We start from the raw sequence: 19,322 nt of genomic DNA on the forward strand, positions 1-19,322 counted from the left end.
GGTGGAACCCCATGCTCAGTCTCCAGAGCATGACCCTGAAGTTCCAGAAACTCAAGACAAGATCTACAAATAGCACTTTATGTATTGATTAGAAATTTTATAGCCTCCTAAACTGCTACTTGTGATTCCTGCTCCAATTTTGGATTTTTTTTCCAAGTGCTGGCTTTGACCTTTTACTTTTCTTTTGCTTTTGGGCTACAGCTGTTCATTACTTTATTACTTGGCCATTAAAATCTGGACCAGTCTTATGTTTCTGTACTCCAATCATGAGCATTCTTTTTGTCTTCTGTGCTATAAAATCTTTTGTCAATTAATTTCTTCTGCATTCTACCTAATCACCGACAACTCCATTTATTCTTCCTCCCTTTCATCCTTACACTTCCTCAAAACTAATTCCATTTCAATCTTATAATGTCCTTGTTTACACGATTTCTTGCTGCACAGATGGCCCCACAGCTAGTGTTTCCAAACTCTCTGTGTCGACAGTATTTCACTTTGTTTTTGTACTTACCCCAGTCAGCGCTGATAAGGAAAAACCGAAAGAACTGCGGATGCTGTAAACCAGAAACAAAACGGGAAATTGTTGGAAAAGCTCAGCAGGTCTAGCAGCATCTGTGCAGAGAAATCAGAGTTAACGTTTCCACATCATTGTTGATAAGGTCCTGACTGACATTCTTAAATCTATGAAATGTAATATACTCTGCAATGTTACCCACTTATACTCAGGCAGAATGTTATTATTTTGGAGTTTGAACGTTTTGAAAGCATTGTTAGTTAAACAGGGAGTTATTAGTCAGTAAATTTAAGCAATCGAATATATTTGAAATCGATCCTAACGTCTAGGGGAAGAAAGAAACGTTACTTTATGTTTGAAGCGAAACGTAACCAGTTGATGTTTTGGACGGCTGGGCGCTAGGACCTGGTGCACTACGAGCCGGGAGGAGGGAGGGGTTGCGAGCTACGAGCTTAAAAAGGCATCCGCCCGGATACAGGAGGCTAACTGCAGCAGCAGGCAGCTTTCAGGGTGAAGGGGGTACACTGTGTCGTCGGAAGGAACTGACGAAGTGAGTGATCCAGAATGAGTCCTGGGAAACCCCTATTGTTTGCATTTTGCTGTGTCTAATAGCCTGAGACTTGACGTTCCAAATCAGACATTATTTGTCCTGTAGAAAGTGCTGTGTTGATTTCAACAGCGAATTGCATTGATAGCATTTTAACCATCGTGTTTGGAGAAGCTCGCATCCTTTTCTGGTAAGAGCATTATTTTTAATACACTTACTCTATTGCACTTATCTGATGGATTGCATATGTTCCAGCGAATACACTGTGTTGAATGTTGCAGCGACCAAAGTGCTAATGGCTCAGAGTTATCTCGCAATCGCTTCAGCGTGTGTCCAACTGTGGGTCAGATGGAATGGCAGTTAAAAAATTCAAACAGGATCACACCAGTTTTTGTTTTGTATTTCATCTTTCAAAAGGCGGAAGCAATAGAATAATTCAGAAAAGGCCGATCAGGCTGGAACCGTTAAGCCTCTCTCCACAGATGCTGCCAGACCTGCTGAGTTTCTCTCGCACTCTGTTTGTTTTAGGATTCCAACGCCCGATGTACTTTGCCTTTAACAGAATAATTAATTATTTCTTGATGTGGTCATTGTGGTTTTGAATTAGTTGTTTTGATGTGAATTCATTGTGAAAACGTGCACTGTTTCAGTTCTGAAGAAGTCGAAGACTTGAAACATTGACTGTGTTTCTCCCCTTCTCAAACGTTACCAGATCTGTTGAGTTTCCACCAACTTCAGTTGGTACGTCAGTATTGGTCTTAATTAAGGAAACATAAATACGTTGGAAACTGTTCATAGAAAATGTACTAAATTAACATTTTGGCTAGATTTGGCGAGGCTGTGTTATGAGGAAAAGCTGACAGCACAGGCATGTATCCTTGAAGGGTAAGTTGATTTGGTTGAAACTTACAAAAGTTTTATGGAGTCATACATCACAGAAACAGACCCTTCAGTCCAACCCGTCCATGCCGACCAGATATCCCAACCCAATCTAGTCCCACCTGCCAGCACTCGGCCCATATCCCTCCAAACCCTTCCTATTCATATACCCATCCAAATGCCTTTTAAATAATGCAATTGTACCAGCCTCCAACACTTCCTCTGGCAGCTCATCCCATACACGTACCACCCTCTGCATGAAAAAAGCTGCCCCCTAGTTCTCTTTTATATTTTTTCCCTCTCACCCTAAACCTCTGCCCTCTAGTGCTGGTCTCCCGCACCCCAGGAAAAAGACTTTGTCTATTTATCCTATCCATATGCCTCATGATTATATAAACCTCTATAAGGTCTCTCCTCAACCTGCGATGCTCCAGGGAAAAACGGCCCCAGCCTATTAAGCCTCTCCCTATAGCTCAAATCCTCCAACCCTGGGAACATCCTTGTAAATCTTTGCTGAACCCTTTCAAGTTTCACAACATCCTTCCGATGGGAAGGAGACCAGAATTGCATGCAATATTCGAAAAGTGGCCCAATCAATGACCTGTACAGCCGCAACATGACCTCCCAACTCCTGTACTCAATGCTCTGACCAATAAAGGAAAGTATACCAAACGCCTTCTTCACTATCCTATCTACCTGCGACACTATTTTCAAGGAGCTACGAACCTGCACTCCAAGGTCTCTTTGTTCAGCTCCCTAGGACCTTACCATTAAGTGTATAAGTCCTGCTAAGATTTGCTTTCCCAAAATGCAGCACCTTACCTTTTATCTAAATTAAACTCCATCTTCCACTCGTCAGCCCACGGGCCCATCTGATCAAGATCCCGTTGTACTCTGAGGTAACCCTCTTCGCTGTTTCAACTCATCCACCCTTGGGGAAACACCTTTGCTATTTACCTTCACTATGCCCCTATAATCCTCTAATTTACATCAATTTGCCCATCAACTTCCTGTGCTCCAGTGAAAAACATCCCAGCCTCTCCTTATAATTCAAGCCGTCCAGTCTTGGCAACATCCTTGTAAATCTTTTTTGAATCCTCTCCAATTTAATAATATCCTTCCTATGGCAGGGCTATCAGAACTGTGCACAGTATGCCAAATGTGGCCTCACCAATATCCTGTGCAACCTTTACATGACATCCCAACTTCTATACTCAATGGTCTGAACAATGAAGGCAAGTGTGCTAACTGCCACCTTAACCACCCTGTCTATCTGTGATGCAACTTTCAAAGGAGAATGCACCTGAACCCATAGGTCTCTGTTTGACAACACTATCCATGTGAAAAGGATGTTTCTTCTGCTGGGATAATCTAAAACTAGGGGCCACTCTTTGAAAATTAAGAGTCATCGCATAAGGCAGTAATGCAGAGAGATTTAGCTCACTGTGGCTCGTGAGTCTTTTGAACTCTTCCTGAAAAGGCAGTGTTTGAATATCTTAAAGGCAGAGGTTCATGATAAGGGGACAAAAGCGATTTAAGTGGGCAAGAATGTGGATTTGGGGTTAAGATCAGATCTGCTTTGATGTTGTTGAATGGTGGAGCACACTGAGGGTTTGATTAGCTTACTCCTGTTTGTAGTTACTATGTTTGTACTCTCAGCACCTACAGTATTTTATCTTATTTTATTACACTATCTTTGTTTGTGACTTTGCAACTTTCCACTTGTAATGTTTCCCCAGTTTGGGGGTGGTTGGGGGGGGGCGGGGGGGAGAACACAGGGAAATTGAATGAATCGATATGAGATGTCAATTAATGAATCTGTTTTGTCAATATCAGCACAACAGCAACAGATGTGCAAATGGCAACATCATCCAAACATGTTTTGGGCAAGCATACCTGAAATATTTGCCAGGCCAGGAAGACTCATTTTGCTCAGTCCATATGCTAAATATCCCCAGTTCCTTCAGATTGGGAAGTATTATGCTTTTGTTGAACAGTTGCTGGGGATGACCAGGAGCAAATAATGTCTGATGTTTACAGGCATGTCCAGGCGGCAGAACAATAGACTGTGGATTTGAACTTGTGGAGTGGAAAAGATGTGGGCAGACAGGAGAGCACGGTCCTAGCATGGGAGGAGATAACATGGTCGAACTGATTGACAGAACATGCAGAAAGTGCCTATTAGCCTGTTGCTCATATTTTCTATGTTCCCACATTTCAAGGGAGTTTACATGGATGTCCCAGAAGGAGGACGTGGTGATACCTGTTCATTGAGATTATTAAAAAAATCAGGCAGGTAGTGCCTGTAGTAGTGCTGTTAGCAACACAGGATTAAAATGACCCTGATAAGCATCGTGCTGTAAGCCAGTATGCTGTCAGAAGCTTTAGTTATGCTGCTGTATAGATAGAGGTGAGGTCCTTGAAATTACACCATATTATGAGCAAACTAACATTTTGGCGTGTCGTGGAAGACAACCTTACCACCTTTCTGCATCATGCTCTTCAAAATATCTTGGATTTTTCTGAAGATTTCCACCCAATGCATTACTTGGTTAAGCTGCTGAACAGGGTGCTTTAAGTTGAATATTGTATGCTCCTTTAAAACAAGTGTATCATTGGTCACAGGTGAGGTGCCGGAAGACTGGAGGTTGGCAAACATGCCACTGTTTTAAGAAGGGTGGTAAAGACAAGCCAGGGAACTATAGACTGGTGAGCCTGACCTCAGTGGTGGGTAAGTTGTTGGAGGGAATCCTGAAGGACAGGATGTACATGTATTTGGAAAGACAAAAACTGATTAGGGATAGTTAACATGCCTTCGTGCATGGGAAATCATGTCTCTCGAACTTGATTGAGTCTTTTGAAGAAGTAACAAAGAGGATTGAGGGAAGAGTGGTAGATGTGATCCATATGGACTTCAGAAAGGCACTCGAGGTTCCCCATGGGAGGCTGATTAGCAAGGTTAGATCTCTCGGAATACAGGGAGAACTAGCCATTTGGATACAGAACTGGCTCAAAGGTAGAAGACAGAGGGTGGTGGTTGAGGGTTGTTTTTCAGACTGGAGGCCTGTGACCAGTGGAGTGCCACAAGGATCGGTGCTGGGTCCTCTACTTTTTGTCATTTACATAAATTATTTGGATGCGAGCATTAGAGATACAGTTAGTAAGTTTGCAGATGACACTAAAATTGGAGGTGTAGTGGACAGCGAAGAGGGTTACCTCCAATTACAATAGGATCTTGACCAGATGGGCCAATGGGCTGAGAAATAGCAGATGGAGTTTAATTCAGATAAATGTGAGGTGCTGCATTTTGGGAAAGCAAAGCTTAGCAGGACTTAAATGCTAAATGGTAAGGTGCAAGGGATTGTTGCTGAACAAAGACCTTGGAATGCAGGTTCATAGCTCCTTGAGTGGAGTTGCAGGTAGAGAGGATAGTGAAGAAGGCGTTTGGTATGCTTTCTTTTTATTGGTCAGAGTATTGAGTACAGCAGTTGGAAGGTCATGTTGCGGCTGTACAGGACATTGGTTAGGCCACTGTTGGAATATTGCGTGCAATTCTGGTCTCCTTCGTATTGGAAAGTTATTGTGAAACTTGAAAGGGTTCAGAAGATTTACAAGGATGTTGCCAGGGTTGGAGGATTTGAGCTGTAGGGAGAGGCTGAACAGGCTGGGGCTGCAGAGGATGGTACGTGTATGGAATGAGCTGCCAGAGGATGTGGTGGAGGCTGTTACAATTGCAACATTTAAGAGGCATTTGGATGGGTATATGAATAGGAAGGGTTTGGAGGGATATGGGCCGGGTGCTGGCAGGTGGGACTAGAATGGGTTGGGATATCTGGTCGGCATGGACGGGTTGGACCGAAGGGTCTGTTTCCGTGATGTACATCTCTATGACTCTCTATAAGTCCTTGAATTACTCAGCTGGTCTGGCAGCTTTTATGGAGAAAGCATCAGGAATGTTTCTGGTCGATGACCTTTCATAAAGCATGAATCTGTAGATAAAACCCATTTCATTCATTATGGTTTGTTTTTGTACTAAATTCCCATGCCTTTTTTCTTGACAATTATTAAATAATTGAAGAATATTTTGTAAAAACAAAGCGAAGAATTTTCGCAAAGATATGATGGCAAGCATTTTTACCTATCTAATGACAAATCGAAAATGTAGGAAATATGTAAAAAGGTACCAATATCTTAAAGAAGCAGGGTAACCTTTCAGCTGTTAATCTCTCATCAAAAGTGGGTCGAGACCCCAATAGTTGATCAGTCTTTTGTGGTTGTGGATGCTGATGTCTACTGTGTCTTTACTACTGTACAAATGTACCTAATAATGAACACATTAACAATTGTGCATGGGAAGTTTTCAAGGTAATTGATTGAGCTTCTGGCAGTTCCTGAAGCATATATATTACAGCCTTTTGTAATATGTCATAATATGCCATAACCACTATTGGATAGACAGGAGAAGATGAAATTATAATTCTTGTTTATACATTGCAGGGGTGTAACAAATATATATTTTCAAACAATAAAAGTGCTGTGTGTTGTTGTAGAACTTATATTTGCTGTTCAATTCTTAATTTCTTTCTTTTAGTTAGTTCTTCCTCTCTACATTGCAGAATTGCTGAACAGGGCAGAAACTGAGCTGTTTCCGGTGCTAACCACAGAATTCATCTTGTATTTGTGATGGAGGTTTAAATTTGAAAATAAACAACCTGAATCTGTTTTAACATGTTGAAGTACAAGGTCTTTCAAAGAAACTCCCATTGCAGGGATTGATTCCTTTTAAGTTCTCCATTGTCTTTGTTCAGTGGTGAAAGAATTTTCTAATATTCTTTATCAGCACATCTGGCAGAGTGAAATCAGCCCAGTCACCCACAGGATAGTTGTTATGCATATCCCTCGCTGTTTTGAAGCAACTTTTGAAAGAAAGCAGCTTTAGTGTTCCAGACAATTTCCTTCACAATCGATTTCACTTTAGCTTTTTTTTTAATTACAATGACATATCACTTCCTCCTGAATTTTCAATATTTTGCCCACAGTTGGAAGACATGCTCTGCCTGAAAATAGCACGGCAAACAAAATAAACTCCTGTTTTCTAAGTTTTTGAAAAATTATCTCTCTTCTTAATTCACATTCTAATTCTCTAAGGATTGTTAACTGTAGTTAATGCCTTGATACCACAATGGTGAAAGGCAAGTCCTGAGATCTATCATAGCCAGTAAGGATATTGACCCCACACTTCTGGTGTTCTTCTGCACCATACTCAAGCCACCTAGAAAACTGAATTAACTGGACCGACCCCGAGAAGTAATACCATTGTTAGAACATCCAGATACAACGAGATGTAGCAGTCAGAAATACATATGAACCATGAGAGGTGACACCTCTCCCCTTGAAGTTCTATTGTTGAATCCCATACTAGCAACATCAGAGGGTTACCATTGACCAGAACCTGAGCTGGGCTAGCAGTATAAACATATGGCTAGTTTAATGAGTAGGTCAGAAGCTAGGAATTTTGTGGTGAGCAATTCACCTCCTGAAGCCTCAAAGCTCATCCACCGCTTCCAAGGCACAAGTCAGGAGTGTAATAGAATATACTCCACTTGCCTGGATGGGTGCAGCACCAGCAACCTTCCAGAGGCTTGAGATGATTCCAGAACAAAGCAGCCCACTTGGTTGGCACCACATTCACCTCCTTCAACAGTCATTCCCTCCATCACTAGTATGCAATGGCAGTAGCACGTACCATCTACAAGATGATCTGCATCAAGCCATCACAGTTGCTTCGCCTTCTATACCTATAACATCTGTCACCTAGAAAAACTAGGACAGCAAATGCATTGGGGCACTACCACACAGAGAATGGGGTTGGAAGGGTGCACACGGACCCACTAACTGGGGCCCCAAAAGACACACAGCATCTTAATTTGCCCTCCATTGTAGTTCCTTTTGTCTCCGAGTGAACATCCTCTAACTCCCCTCCTAACAGCAATGCCCACTCACAAGGAAAGCAGTGGTTGGAGAAGGAAGCTCAACACAACCTTCTTCAGGATAGTTAGGGATGGACAATACAAACTAGCAATTCCCCAATCTTGTAGACGAGTAAAATAAAAATGCCCATTCAGCTGGTTGGCCTGTTTGTATGGTTTGGTGTAAGAAAGATGCCTGAATTATTAGGGACCACTAATTGATCACCAGTAACCATAAAGTCTGAAAGTGTGTTTTGTCCTGAATTTTCAAGTCTGTTTCAATGTCCATGGTGATTCTGACCATCTATAAAGTTATATTTCTAAAGGTGTTTTTCTGTGTTTTAAGATGCTGCCGGAGAGTGGTGACACTACACAACACTCTTCACTGTATTTCGTAACAAGGTACACATGACAATCTAAAATTGGTCTTGCAGTCCAGAAATGTTGCCTTTACCTGAGCCCACTAATTGTTGTGGCCTATGGAGCTTTCACTTTGAAATGCAAACCAGTAGATACTCTTATCAAACCAATACCTAACGCACTCCTATCAAATTCCTTTCTTCAGATTTTTAAGGAGAGTTAGGATAAGCGGTTTAAATAAATGCCAGATAAAAGCATATGATATGACTACATTCACATGATAGCATTACTCAGAATAATGTTTAGACTGTGAGGTTATTTTTCTGATTTAGACTTTATTGCATAATAAACAAGGGCAGGAAATTGTTAAAGTAACTGTTAGTAAGAGATTGTCAGGAAATGCAGAAGCTAAACTCAAAGAACTTAGACTTGTGCTTGTTTATTCCAGTAAAATTGTCCACCACCAAATTTTGAGTTTGGGGTTTGGAATCTGTGGATCGGGGCTCAGAGTTTGGGGGCCCTGGCCTCTGCACCTGTTTGCCATCACATACCATTCCTGCAGCAAACTGCCGGCCAGGAACCCTGAACGCTCTTCCACTTCCAGTTCCCAACCCGTGACTAAACATACAGCTTCATGTGACTGTGTCTTCGATGCAAGACCAGTTATAGAGATAGTTTGCGATCATTTTACTTTAGGCGTTCTTTAGTTTTGCTGTCAATGATTGTCACTGGGGTACAAGAAAGATGCTAGACTATATGAAGTGATTGGATGTGTTGAATATTTTCTCCAATTCAGTTTAAGATTGTATGGAAACATTAGTTTGCTGCATTTTACCAATGCTTTCTGCATTGTACAGGGAGAGTAAGTGATTTATTGGAGCAAGCAAGTTCATTCAGAACCTCTTGGAAAATATAACTGCCATTGGTTTTGAGATTCTTTTTTCCCTGCAAGACAGCTATACTTGGGCAGCAAATTGGTGCTAAGAATAGAATTCTATGATGTGTGCCATATACACCTTCATATAATCTTCTCTAACCTTTTTTTATATCCCTGGTTTTCTCAGTGGAAAGTTCAGGCAAATATCATTGTTTATGACTGCAGAAACCACCCAGAAGACCTCTTAACTAAAAGTTTTTGCTCCTTGCCAAATCATACCGCAATATGTTGAATGTTGATGACTTTTCACAAGCTTTACACCAGTGCTTCTCAAACCTTTCTTTCTGTAACCCCATTTTGTGGTTTGAAAATTGATGGGATGCCTCCATGAGAACAATGAGAGCAGGAGAGTAACTGTATAATTGGTCAGAGCTCCACATGGCCATTGCTGCCTCCGAGATCCCACTCGGGGGAACAATGGTTTATTGGCTGGGCATCTGTCAATGGATTATATTGTGCTAAATACCTCAATGTGGCTTTAAACATTAACCTGCAGCTACATTTTGCACAGCTTTTCAAAGAGATGGGATGGCAAATGGCAAACCTAGTAATCAAAACATTAGCCATTGAGGTTCATGTAAAGTTTCTGCACCTGAAGATGAGAGCACTGTAATGGTGATAGTCAGGCTGGTTGTGTTTATTTGGTCCATACACACATTCAGTAATTATTGCAGACTAATCCGGGACAGAAGTAGTTAGCTCTGGCAGACAAATGTCTGAAACGTAAATCCAGTGCCCAAGATGAGCTGCAGCTGCCTGATGTTAAATCTTTTGAGGATCAGCAAACTCTGGTATTTCTAAAAAGGCAATTAGACATTGAGAAAATGCTCCCCCTCTATGGGGAGACTAAAACCAGGGTCCAGAAATAGGAGATCATAATTAATAAACTCAATGGGAAGCTCTTTACTCAGAGGGTGGTTAGAATGTGAAACCTCATATCAGTTTACATGTTGTGACGCTAACTATTACCAACTTGTGGGTCTGGGTAGTTTGTTGCCACCATCACCTTTCTTGACCAGGTCTAAGGACCTACTTGGTTTTTGGTGTAGGGCAAAGCCACTAGTGAATCTGAACAACTGGAAGCTGTTTTTAAAGAATAAAAGAATCGGGTTAATTGCATGAAAGCAACAAGGGGATATAATTTTAAGGTGAGAGGAGGAAGATTTGAAAGGAAAGTGAGGGGCAATCTTTTCACACATTATTTGATATGTGGATTGAGCGGCCAGAGGAAGTGGTAGATGCAGGTACAGTTACAACATTGAAAAGACATTTGGACAGGTGCATGAATTGGAACAGTTTAGAGGAATATGGGTCAAACACAGGCAAATGGAACTAGTTTAGTTTGAGGAATCTGGTTCAACCTGCATGAGTTGTTTGTGTTGTATGACTCTAAGTTACGTCCATGAGACAGAATTTTGACTGAATCTCATGGATCTTTTTCAGCCAAATTCAAATTGCACCAAGGCTTTTGGAAGCCAAGGTCTAGCCAGTTTTATCACCATATCTTCCCAAACTCACCTCATTTAATTTCTGACTATAACCCTGTGGCATCTCCACTGTTCAGTTTGGCCTCATCTTACCGTGCACTGTTTCCAGAACAACTCGCCACTTAACAGATACTTGGGGAAATCCCACCAGTATCCAGGGCACCTGTGCCATCTTTGACAACCCATGGTGCATCCAGGACAAACATTGACAGTCTGGAGCTGCCCTGCACAACTCCTGGTATTTGCCTATACATGGCAATGAGGGTGAACTCTGTGCCCGGCTATGTGGGCAGGATCCTGAAGGTCCTGCAAGATGAGGCTATGCAAAGATGAGATCACAATGCCAGATCATGCTGACCTTGGCGAAGACTCCCATCTAGGTCAGTGCAGTCTCACCTTCCTCTGGAGGCATGACCAGCATTGTAGGAAGAAGCTCAGCGTCCATCTACACTCTGCCATGGTAAGTACCACCATCTTCTCTCTGAGACCTCATACTCATTCTATCTCTCCCACTTTACTCTGCTCCCATTGAGGCTCATGCTCCTGCTACAACCTGCTACATCTTGCCTCACTCACTCTCTCTCTCTTTCCCAGCCCAACTCTTGACAGCAGTACCCTGCCCATCCTCTACACTTCCCACTCACTCAATCAAGAAACTTCCCCAACTCTGACAAAAGTAACAGCTGTGCCACCCATGTCCATCTTCCTTAGTGCCAGGGCCCTGCTCATTCTGAAAGGAAAACAGGCCCAGTAGACTAGAAAGATTCAAGATGACTGGTGGGCTGCCCGATGTTTAGCTCCTCGCCCATTATGAGGACTCTCTATCTGACCCAAGCAGGGCCTGGACTGGTATCCGAGGCTGTCCATGACTTGCTGTTCGTGGACTCCCTGAATGAATGTTATCCTCCTGACTTGAATGAGGCATGCTGACCCCCATGACAAACGTCCTGGCTTTGTGTGTGTGAAACAGCAAGATATAACAGGAGCGAGATGAACCTGGGTGTCTCTGCCTGAGGGGACAATGCATGGTAATGCAAGGTAGGGATGCTGTGAGTATCCAGGTAGCTAGTTTCACATTAACCTGCTCTGATTTGTTATTACATCCACCTTGAACAGGTGGGACTGGAAGCCAAGACTCCTGGTTCGGAGGTAGGGGCACTAGCACTGCACCAAAGAGCCCTTGTGAGTATCCAGGTAGGGCTAAGAGTGACTGTTCACTATGACAGCAAGCAAAAAACCTCACCATGCAGCCCAGTGGCAGTCTATGAGCTGGGTGTGAGCCTGAGTGCACAGTGTCCTTGTTGCAGCATTACACTGATTACTGCCAGTGCAGCCTGAGGTGCAGCACCATGGATCAGAAGTACATGGTATGTGGATCAAAGGTGCCCCATGAGGGTTCTTAGATGCTGGCTGTTGGATATCAATGGATATGGGGTTCACGTGGCCCGAGCCCATGGAGTGTACCCTGAGATGTTGTTACCCAGTGTCCAGTATGGCAGCAGTTGAGAGCAATCAGCAAGCTGAATTTGCCTGGCATCTGTATTGGTTTCCTTGTTGAATTTTACCCAATGTCAAGCTTGTTTGTCAACTTGGGTAAAATGGGACACTGAATATTAGCGAAGCAGTTTGGACCATTAGTAGTGCATTTAATAATCCATAAATGCCATCAATTGGGAAATTGCTGCCATCTAGCAAACATCTTGCCATGTTGTTTGTGAAAAGTGTAAAAAATGGCGCAAGTAATTTCCGACACGGACTGACACCCCTGATTATGTCGCCTGATTCTATCATAGGTCTCACCATAGTCCATGTTGTTCCGCTCCCTATAAGATTCTGTCCTATGTTGCTAATATTATTGGGGATCTGTAGCTATAAGTCTTCTTCCTACCAGCTCCTGCCTTTTCTCCAGCCAAGGCCTTAAGACCTCATCAGATTGGATGAAGCCTGATGCAGTATCCAACATTAACTCTTTTAATAATCATTACCTTATCCACTACCAACACATGGTAATGCCAAGTGCAATGAATGCATAAGGCAGAAGAGATTTGCTGTGTTAGGGTGGCAGAAGGCTAATATAGAGCACAAACTCTACAATCTACCAACTGGGCTATGTGGCCTGCTGGTGTGATGTAAGTAATGCAATAAAACTCTGACAAAATTGTTCCGATTAACGTTTTTGAACAATGTCAACATCTTACTTAAAATATGCTTTATTCATAAAATTTGTCAAAAGAACCATTTCAATCTGAATACTGGAGAAATTCTATGAAAATTCGATCTGCATGTTTGTAACAGTCTTCATTTTCATAAAAACATAAATATTTCATAAATTCTTCTTCATCTGGTACGTCGCCCAAGGGCACATCAGAGGAAGTGCAATAAATATTTTCTAGGCAACACTCTGCCTCGGCAGAGATGCCTCTGCACTTTCAATACTCAGCTACAACATTTCCGACAATCTTCATGGATTTATGCATCTGCGCATTTCCCCAGTTGTCACTCAGCCATGCACCAATTGGTAATTGACTTTAATGTTACAAAAGTTGCCTCTTTCATGCTTCAAAACTTTTCAGTCCGGTTTGGAGGGGTATTCACTTGTATAGGAGCAGCCGTTCCTGTGCTAACAATTCCCAAAGTGATCAGCCAATGAGCGCAGAAGGGAAAAAACCATCTGAATGAGCTAATCTGTAAGAGGAGGTTCAATTAAATGAGCATGATTTGAAGATGCCGGTGTTGGACTGGGGTGTACAAAGTTAAAAATCACACAACACCAGGTTACAGTCCAACAGCTTTAATTGGAAGCACACTAGCTTTCGGAGCGACGCTCCTTCATCAGGTGATTGAAATATTCACCTGATGAAGGAGCGTTGCTCCGAAAGCTAGTGTGCTTCCAATTAAACCTGTTGGACTCTAACCTGGTGTTGTGTGATTTTTAACAATTAAATGGGTGTCATGAATCTTTTGAAAGGAGAACATTTGAATAGTGGGCTGGAGGTGGAGGTGGAGGGAGACCCACTATCCACTGAGAAGTATGGTTCTTTGTGTTAGCATTGGTTTCACCCCTGTGAAAATGAATTGTGAAAAATGAGTGACTTGTGAAGATTTGATTCTGGTTTGAATATTAGAAGTTGGCAGCATTATAACGAGTTAAAGGTTCTAAAGCAAACAGATCACAACATATTTCTTTTGAAGTAGAGTCAGAGTTGTAAGGCATGGAACACACCTTTGGCCCAACTTGTCCATACCAACTAGATATTCTAAATTAATCTTCTCCAATTTACCAGCATTTGACCCTCATGATGCTGCCAACTGTTAAAATTAATAACAAGAAGAAACTGCTTTCAAATTGTGACTGGAGTAAGGGCTGACCAAAACAGAACGTGAACTTGAAATGACCTCCTGCTGTCTGCACAGTTTTGGATGTGGCAGCTGTTGTCTGAAAGGAAATGATCATGGAGAACTTATCTCTGTGTAGTTCATGCTCTATAAATAAAAAAACATGTTAACTATTACGGAATGGAGAGTGGTTATCCTGTGCTGAAAGGCATCTGGCTGTACATCACTGAAGGGCTAGTAACTAAGACTGAAATATCAGTCTCAAGTTACTCTGTTTTTAAAGCTGTATGCCAGTCACTTGGAAGATTATAGGAATGTCATCCAGTCTGCAAACAACGTGGAATTATAGATTTAAAAAGTACATTGGATTACACTGAACTGACCATCCAGTCCCCCTGATCCATATCAGTGTATATAATCCAAATGAGCTTCCTCCTTTTCTTCAATATTTAACCCAATGGTATCTCCTTCTATTAAATTCTTAACAAATACTTCCAGCTTTCTCTTATGAGGTTTCTTAACTATTTGCCTTAATGACTATAGCGAATTCCACATTTTAATGATGGTTTGGGTAAAGCCATTCCTTTTGGATTAATTTTCTTATTTGTGGTCCCTAGTTGTTTTCACTTGTAAATGGAGATGTCTTCTCTGTATTTGCCTTGTCAAACTACTTAATTTTAAAGGCATCCATCAGCTCAGGCTTACAGTTGGGACTATTTCATACTGTAGGCTTGTGGGATTGTCTCAGGCTGATCTATTGTACAGCTGTAGTGGAGGGCTGGCCAATAGGCTGCTGATCTGGCAGCCTTGACCTCGAGGCTTCTGCTTCACTTACATCTGCTGGATGACTATAGGATGTCCGAAAGTATCCCAGTGCACAACACCAAGAGTTTTGGCACAGCAAGGTGCAACAGAGCTGCTGCCAAGATGGAAGTGAAGCCATGGAGGGTGCATGCCCTAGTGTGACAGTGATCCAGCATTGCTGCCCCTCCTAATTCTGGACTTGACTCTGATGGATCTGTTCTTTACCAATGCCTCTAGAATTGAATGACCAGTCGCCCCTCACTGTGTAGGCTGAAGCAGTCAACATGACCGTTTAAAATGGTGATGATACTAAACTTAGCAGGGTGACAATCACATTAAAATAGATGGATCTTATGATTAGATTCCCTACAGTGTGGGAACAGGCCCTTCGGTCCAACCAGTCCACACTGACCCTCAGAGTAACCCAGAGAAAACCCACGCAGACAGTTACCCAAGGTTGGAATTGAACCTGGTGCTGTGAGGCCGCAGTGCTAACCACTGCCACCGTGACCATCATCTCTCAAAGCTATCAAACCTTTTTACCTAATTGTAGGGAATTATAACTTTGGTATTAAATGGGTGGTATCAAATTGACTACGCGTTTTTAAATCTCCCTTTTTGACTTCAGTGGCGATGAATGGACATTGGAAGTGAGGATTGCAGATTGCAGAGTCAGCAAGTGTGGTGCTGGAAAAGTACACCAAGACAGGCAGCATCCAAAGAGCAGGAAAATCGACGTTTCGAGCATAAGCTCTTCATCAGGAATGTTGGGCGGCGGTGGGGAGGGGGGGGGGGGGGGGGGGGGGGGGGGGGGGGGGGGGGGGGGAGGCAAGGGCCCCCCGCAGAACCACCACATTAGCTTTTGCTTCAGATGTCAACTCTTCTGTCCCTTAAATGCTGCCTGAATGGACATTAATGTGTACACACTAACTGCTGAATTTGATATAACTGTTTTACATCATCAAAGTCCAAAGGATTTCTTTTTGTGCTGATCAAAAATCAAAAACAATTCCTTTAGGACCTGATGCAAATCCATATTGTCTTCATTCTCCCTACCCAACAACCCCAGCTGCTTCGGAGGGAATAATATCAGAAATAAACTGTAAAATCCTTTGGAAGTGCTTCAAAATTCATTCCCACTTGGGTGGATATGAGAAGCACTTCTGATCCAGGGTGGACAAAGTTTAAAAATCCTACAACACCAGGTTATAGTCCAACAGCTTCATTTGGAAGCACTAGCTTTCGGAGCGCTGCTCCTTCATCAAGTAGTCATTGAGCAGGACCATAAGACACAAAATTTATACCAAAAGATTACAATGTCAGGCAACTGAAATGATATATTGAACAAACCTGGACTTAACAATCTAGGTTTGTTCAACATATCATTTCAGTTGCATGACACTGTAATCTTTTGGTATAAATTCTGTGTCTTATGGTCCTGCTCCACAACCACCTGATGAAGAAGCAGTGCTCCGAAAGCTAGTGCTTCCAATTAAGCTTGTTGGATTATAACTTGGTGTTGAGATTTTTAACTTTGTCCACCCCAATCCAACATCAGCTCCTTCACACCATGATCCAGGGTTGAGCTTATGCCTATAGTTGGCCATTCTATATTCCATGATTTTTTGCCATCCTTTTTAAATCTTATTTTTACTTTTCTGATGCAACTCTGAAAAATTTAAACCAACCTGCAGCTGAGGCAGTGCTTGTTGCAACAAATGCAGATTCTGTGCAGAATGTCACCTATTGTTCTCCGTGAGCTGATATGTCCAGCCCAAGTCAACTATTTTTGTAAACAAATGTTCTTTTGTATTAGGAATCCAAAACTTCCAGAGCTCTTGCCTAGTCTTGATGCTGTGATAAAAGGTTTTGTTCAAATATGATACTTTTACTGTGAATTACTAAAGATACATCAGAACCATTTGTGTATATTTAATTTTAATTGGTCTACTCTTCATTCAGGGTTTGACTGTTGAAGATTGGACAAGCATCAGAAATGTTTCCTGCATTGTCAACTTCATTACCCGGTACAAAAATACTCATTTCACTGATCTATATATAGCAGTATTTTGTTCAGTATTTAAAGTAGCATGCATTTTCTCTATTTCACAGTTCACTTTTTTATCTCGTGTGTGTCCCACTAATATTATCTGTCTTGGTCCCTGCTTCAGATCATTTGATGCTGAAACCCTTATCCCTGTATCTGTTATCTCCGAACCAACCAGTTTACTCCTTAAGCCATTTTCATGTCTCTACCCTCTGTAGACTTGAACTCATCTAAAGCTTTTCTGCCCTATAATAGTGGCAAGTCCCATTGTCCCATCACCCCTGTGCTTGTCTCTAATTTACAATATTCATTCTTGTGTTCAAATCCCTCTAGGTCTTCACCTCCTCTCCCTGCACTTCTGCCTTGAAACCACTGACAACTCTGCATTCCTCTGATGTATCCCCACTTCCTTTGCCCTTACCATCGGTGGCTATTGGCAGTCAGCCATTAAGTTGCTTTTCAGTGTGGAGGAGTGCATGTGCCAATACTAGAGCCTTGACTCAGAATGACCTGGTTACATATTAGTTTCTGCAAGGAGTAGCAATGTGCTATGCCCAAGTTTAATGTTTTGGGGGAGGGTTGGAGTTTTGAGCATTGAGCCTGCTGATATTGTGACTATCAGAATTGGCTCCATTTCACTTGTAGGTGTTCCAAACTGACAATGTTTTAGCTTTTTGTTCCCAGAAAGATTTCTATTGTAAAACAGCTCTAAATTTTAAAGAGTCTCTTTAGACTAGGCTCACACCCTTGTTTGCAATTTTCTTTACCTGATTATCACCTACTCATTTGTTCCTCTGATGTTAACTATTTTGCAATGTTTCCCTGCACGTAAACAGGACATGTATAAGTGGAAGCAGTCTGTGTTCTTTCAGGTTATTGTTAGTAATGTTGTTTTCAGTTTAGCTTTCTCAACATGTCTTAAATTATTTGTCCTTTGTGACAGTTGCACAGATGTTCCCAGGTGTTCAACAAGAGACACCTACTGAAGAGACTCTTCACAGGTAATTTGATGTGGATTTCAAGTTTCATACTTTATAGCATTGATTAGGTTGCAGTTAATTCAGAAGATAACGTGTATTGAGAGATGCTCTTAGTTGTCAACAACATTTGTATGAGGTAATTTGAAACTTAAGTGGGTTTTTTGCAGATGAAACGGCTGGTGTACTGTTACATTGCAATAGAGTCGTAGAGAATTATAGCATGGAAACAGACCCTTCAGTCCAACTTTCCATGCTGATCAGATATCCTAACCTAACCCAGTCCTATTTGCCAGGACTTGGCCCATATCCCTGTAAACTCTTCATATTCATGTGCCCATCCAACTGGCTTTTAAATGTTGTAATTGTACCAGCCTCCACCACTTCCTCTGGCAGCTCATTCCATACACGCACCACCCTCTGCATGAAAAAGTTGCCTCTTAGGTCCCTCTTAAATCTTTCCTCTCTCAAGTCAAAGTGCTAGGAATACACAAATCTCAGAAAATTGGCTTGGTTTAATGGTCTCCACCTGAAACATCAGCTTTGCTGTTTTTTCTTTTCAAATGCTGACTGACCAAAAGTTTCCAGAATGTTCTGCTCCCATTTCCTATTTACAGGCATCTTCTTTCTTTCCCATCCATGATCTGATTGAATACTAGAATAGTTTTGAGGGAGCTGAATGGTTTGCTTATGCTACCATTTTCCTCAACTCTGGGTGCTGACTCTCAAATGGAGTCTGTTACCATTAGTTAAACACTAGTGACGCATCTGTGCAACCTTTATCACCCTAAGGGACTAGATGTATCAGGTCTGCTTCTTCCCTGAGGCAAACTTCTATCCAACTTAAATTTAGACTATTCAGTGTGTTAGTATGGTAGGTTCAATATTCATTAGATGTGTACTTGATTAACTAGTTTTTTCTTATATTGGGCAGAACATATAAGATGGGCAGCACGGTGGCACAGTGGTTAGCACTGCTGCCTCACAGCGCTAGAGATCCGGGTTCAATTCCCGCCTCAGGCGACTGACTGACTGTGTGGAGTTTGCACATTCTCCCCGTGTCTGCGTGGGTTTCCTCCGGGTGCTCCGGTTTCCTCCCACAGTCCAAAGATGTGCAGGTAAGGTGAATTGGCCATGCTAAATTGCCCATAATGTTAGGTAAGGGGTAAATGTAGGGGTATGGGTGGGTGGCGGGTCGGTGTGGACTTGTTGGGCCGAAGGGCCTGTTTCCACACTGTAATGTAATGTAAAGAAAAGAGGCCTTCTGTTATTTTATCACAATTATGCCTCACAGAACTGGGACTACAGCACACTGGATAAAAACATTCTTCCTGGTGAAAGGGGAAAATAGAATTGCCTTTTCTGTTTCTACAATGAAGAGAGCCATAGCCAAAATGCCACATTATGGTACCATCTCACTGGAGATTTACTGCTTTATTTGTGTTTATTTGGATTGGTATAAATC

At 42.1% G+C, this 19,322-nt stretch overlaps 1 long non-coding RNA gene across 1 annotated transcript; it reads left to right on the plus strand.

Annotated features, from left to right (window-relative positions):
- The first annotated feature begins 987 nt into the window (after positions 1 to 987).
- On the plus strand, positions 988 to 17,888 carry LOC122549547. The gene is made up of 3 exons (XR_006311568.1): positions 988 to 1,251; positions 16,796 to 16,860; positions 17,824 to 17,888. It is a non-coding gene; the product is annotated as an uncharacterized LOC122549547 (long non-coding RNA).
- The last annotated feature ends 1,434 nt before the right edge of the window (positions 17,889 to 19,322 follow it).

Source organism: Chiloscyllium plagiosum, chromosome 4, assembly GCF_004010195.1.
Source record: "Chiloscyllium plagiosum isolate BGI_BamShark_2017 chromosome 4, ASM401019v2, whole genome shotgun sequence".
In the NCBI taxonomy this organism is placed as follows: Eukaryota; Metazoa; Chordata; class Chondrichthyes; order Orectolobiformes; family Hemiscylliidae; genus Chiloscyllium; species Chiloscyllium plagiosum.